This window comes from Astyanax mexicanus, chromosome 8 (genome assembly GCF_023375975.1).
Source record: "Astyanax mexicanus isolate ESR-SI-001 chromosome 8, AstMex3_surface, whole genome shotgun sequence".
Lineage (NCBI taxonomy): Eukaryota > Metazoa > Chordata > Actinopteri > Characiformes > Acestrorhamphidae > Astyanax > Astyanax mexicanus.
The window spans coordinates 17,201,136-17,205,740 of NC_064415.1; the positions used below are offsets into that span (position 1 = coordinate 17,201,136).

Consider the following 4,605-nt stretch of genomic DNA (forward strand, 5'->3'; position numbering starts at 1 on the left):
AACCATCTTAGTAAGCTTACTAGCAAGCTATCCAAATAGTGGCAATGTACTGTAAACATAGGATGAGGGTAATGAGTTATGATTGTCATAAAACATACACAATTGTATTGACCCCACTAACCTCTTTGGTTTATGCAGGGTTTGCGTTTGAATGAGGAAGCTGTGTTTGAGGTTCAGAACAATTCAGTTTTTACCATTTTATTAAACTCCCAAGATAAATACAGTGTTAAATCTTTCTGATGATGGATCCTAAAGTTGTCTGGAGATTTTTAAATACTGAGGAGGATTTTGGGAGCAGACAGTCTTGCTTTTCTTTAATTACTAGTTGGAAAATGCAGAAGGAAGCCATTTACCCAACACTGCAGGGAAGCTGGATATTTTATTGCAACAATATAAATGTGATGTCTTCAGATTATCATAACAATGGAAAAAGTGAATTATTCAAACACCAGAGGGAAGAGGTTGACCATATAAAGTTAACAGAGTAGCAACCAGGGCTTTGTTTCTTGCTTTCAAAAGAGGGTTTTTTTGTTTCCCATCTGTTATTTATTTTTTTCTTTGTAATGTTTATTTTAAGATTCTGACAGGTACCAGGAAGAAATAATGTCCCACACTTGCAGTATGCCACATGGCCTCCCTGTATAACATGCTTCAAATAAGGGCTGATATGCGAGAAGGTCTTCTAAAATACCATAAATGAGATTCTTGATTGAAACAGATATGTAGTCCAGACTAGACTTATTCACTGACTGTCACTGAAAATACAACTAATTAAGGATGTGTGTCTGGACCTTTTTTGAAATCTGGCCAAAAATACCTGATGCTTTCCTGCGCAAACACATCTAATTCATGGAGTCTATTAATTATTAGTTTTTTTACACTAAGTTTGCTTGGGTAGCTGTGCTAAACACCGGCTCTTCAGGACCCTTACTGAAAATCCCTGCTGATGGTTCCTGGACAAAATACCAATAAAGTGACACGAATCAAGACATTCTTAAAACTGGAACATCTGCATGACAAATGCTACATGTAGTCTGGTTAAATTTACCTGTTACAAACACACTCTGTATTTTGAATTATGGGACTGCATGATAATCATCACTCTGAGGGGAAGAAGCTCTGTGATATGACATTTGCCATTTCAAATGTCAGCTGTCATATTGCTCAATATTACTATTTCCCGAGCACCTCAGCTAAAGCCTAGGGGCTTAGCTGGAGCCATACCCGGTTTTGGGGAGTCAAATGACCACAACAATAATGATCACACCAGTATGAAGCATATGAGTGAACAGAGATGTTTAAATATATTTTTATATATTTTTCTCTCACACACAAACAACATATACATACACAGGGCCTAAGAAAGGCACATTGACACTCTTTCCTTGACAGATTACAAACAAAGCATTAATTCACCATCTTCTATGGCAGACTATGTTTAGACAAGCAGACATGTGCTTTATAATAAATAGGTCACAGACATAAAATAATCACATTAATTTCTTTAACAAAAGTCAGCCAGAAATAGTGATATGGATTAATATTAAAGTGTTCATTTCACAGAAAAATATATTTTTATACATAAAAGGTTAATTTACTCTGAAAACTTTGTCAATGTTTTAAAATGTACATGTATTCATGTGGCTCGTGTACAAGAAACCATATTCTTATATTTTAAACCCATTAAAAAAATAATTACATACAGTATATCAGGCTTTTTCCTTTGGAGACATCTAGACGTACTCATTCATTATAAGATGGAATCTTTATAGTTAAAAAACATGTGTTTAATATAATTCATATTTAATATAATATAATTGCTTTTGAATGAGGCACAAACATTGTAGCTAATCAGAGCTTTACATATTTCCTAAAAGAAGAATAACAAAAAAAATAGTGTGTTATTTCTGATACCATTATCCATTATACATGGACTGAAAAATGTGATTACTGATCTAAAATCCAGCTCTATTTATAAGATTTCTTTATCCGATTTGTAGATCTTAAAAATCGCTGTTTACATGATTAGTTAAATAATCAGATAGGTGCAGAAATCTATCTATAATTGGGATGAGAATGGCATGAAAAGAGGCTGAAAAATGTATAATAGTGTATATAACATGTTAAAATTTATCTATCAATTTTTTTTTATTAAATTAATCTCTGGAAAAAAGTTTAGTTTAATGTAAGATGCTTGTATGAAATGAGAACCTTAATATGGTACTATTAGTAGCAAAGCTTAGAATAGTTTTTAAAACCATTTATCTAAATAAATATATAATATATACAAGTTAGTATATGTGTATAATTGATTTTTAACAAAAGGTGAATCTTAGCATTGGTCTTAACATTGTGTACACTGTGAACCTATATAACCTGTATAGTACTCATCAATATCAGTCCAGTTCAATACTGCATTTATGTATCTATGAAAACCCTGATCATCACATTGGTAATAGAGCAGCCCCATCTAGAGGCAGGTAGAGAGAAGTATTGTCATGGCAACTGGCTCCTCATGGCAACAGTAGCTACAGGCTGTGGATCACCTCCCCAGAGGGCAACCTGTCAATCAAAACTGGTTATTGGGGCCAAACACCCCTGAAAGATTTCAGCATTATGTACACGACATGTGACCCGACTGACAGGTGTGAGGACAATCTGCTGTAACTGCGTCAATAATGACTGTTTTTGTGTCCGTAATGACTATTATTACTGCTGCTATTACCCATTGTTATTAGGCATCCAGAGTGCAGTGTGAGGTCAGTTACAGTATTTATATATTTTTTATAGCAAAGGCTCTCAAAGAAATAAGCACCCTGGCTGTGCCGTTCTCAGTGAAAAATCAATCGGTGTCATACAAAGAATAATTAAAATAATGCAATCATCTTTCACTCATTACATAATCTCCAATAATCACTGCAATGCTTACATTTGTCCATTTCTATAAACCAGTCTTGTACTAGTATTTCTGTAAAAAAAAAAAAACTATCTGAGAAAAAGAACATCAAATCAGTACAACAACACCCAGCATCAATACACTCTTAAAAATTAAGGTGATTGATTCATGATTCATTTATAATCTTCTTAATAATAATCTTAAGTGTATTTTTAGACCACTCCAGACAGAGTTTCAGTTTCCGGACCCACTACTACAGGCTGGCAGCAACCGGCACATATGTAGCGCAGCACACACAGGTAAATACTACCAGACAGTCCTACAGTAAACGCCAGCAGGATCAGACTCAGGTATGATGGTCCAGGTGTGTACACTACACCTGGGAACAGCTCACTGTTTGTAATTGGAGGAGGATGCTCTGAGCTCTGAGCTGTACAAAAAGAGAGAAAAAGCAGAACATAAAAACAAATATACATTGAGTCTCAATTTATATAACAAGCCATCATTTAATAAAATGTGAATTATGAAACTTTATCTAGGGCATTACCTAAATGTAGGTGAAATATTATCACAAGCAGAAGCTCAGCTCCTTTCCACAGCATATTGTATTGTGAATTAAATGTGTATTTCTATCCTTGTGGAGGAAAGAATGATAAATATGAAAACATAGCCAAGCATAGCCAACAGCATGCACATATATGATTCTGTTTTTAATCAATTCATCATTTATAAGTTTAGAAATATGACCAGACTACTCACCAGGTCATTGGGTCCCAGTAGTTGTTGAAATCTGATCCATATTTAAATCATCTCTCTTCGTCTGAGCTAGTAAACAGCACTTTTCTGGGTCAGCCATTCCCTCTCACTTTGCTTTAACTTGGCTGCAGCTGGAGCGGGTTAGCTGCAGGGTTTTCTTCGAGGCGCTGGCTGCAGGCAGTCAGTCAGTCAGTCATGGCAGTGAGAACGTGTGGACTGGTCTTTTCTGTCTCGCCATACGCTCACTTAACCCCTTTCTTATCTGCCTTTACCGTCACTGGCAGCGAGGAGGGGAGAGTTGGGTTCCTATTCGCCAGCGTCTCAGTTTCAGTAAGCCTGTCCACCTTAAAAAGGGGGATTATGTACAGGCGTCCATGCGCGTAATTCCTACACACGAATGAAACCGCTGTAATATTTAAGGTGGAAATGAAAGTTCGAATAAGGCGCTGGCTCTGGCAAATGAGAAGCATAGAGATGTGATTATTGTGATTTTCCTAAAGATTTAATACAACCAAAAACTTTAAATATTAAGACAATTTCTCATGCCTGGCATGCAGGGACAGTACAATTATATTTATATATATTTATATTAATGGCTTAATTTTATTCGATACATGTTTTTTTTTGCAAAGCAAATTTTTATATATTTTTATTATAATTAAAAAGTGCCCATCAATGCACATGTTTCTGAAAAAATAAATTTATGGCCAAATTGTATACATTCTTGCTTCAGATATGAAAAAAACTAATTAGTAATGACAAGTGCCCCCTTTATTTATTTTTGTTATTTTTCCTTTCAGTATTGTTGCATTTGTCATTTCTTTATAAATATATTGATGCTGCAGATTTTCTGATAATAAAAGCACTGGAAGTTAGTGATCTCCTGAACTGGAAGTTAGTGTTCACCCACTGGTGATTAGGAGGTCCTTGCTCGCAGGACAGAATTGGACATA

At 35.2% G+C, this 4,605-nt stretch overlaps 1 long non-coding RNA gene across 1 annotated transcript; it reads right to left on the reverse strand.

Moving 5' to 3' along the window:
• Positions 1 to 1,775: 1,775 nt before the first annotated feature.
• On the reverse strand, positions 1,776 to 4,234 carry LOC107197640 (uncharacterized). Its single transcript, XR_001518686.3, has 3 exons — positions 3,656 to 4,234; positions 3,444 to 3,530; positions 1,776 to 3,326 (listed from the first exon to the last, which is right to left on the reverse strand). It is a non-coding gene; the product is annotated as an uncharacterized LOC107197640 (long non-coding RNA).
• Between the last annotated feature and the right edge of the window lie 371 nt (positions 4,235 to 4,605).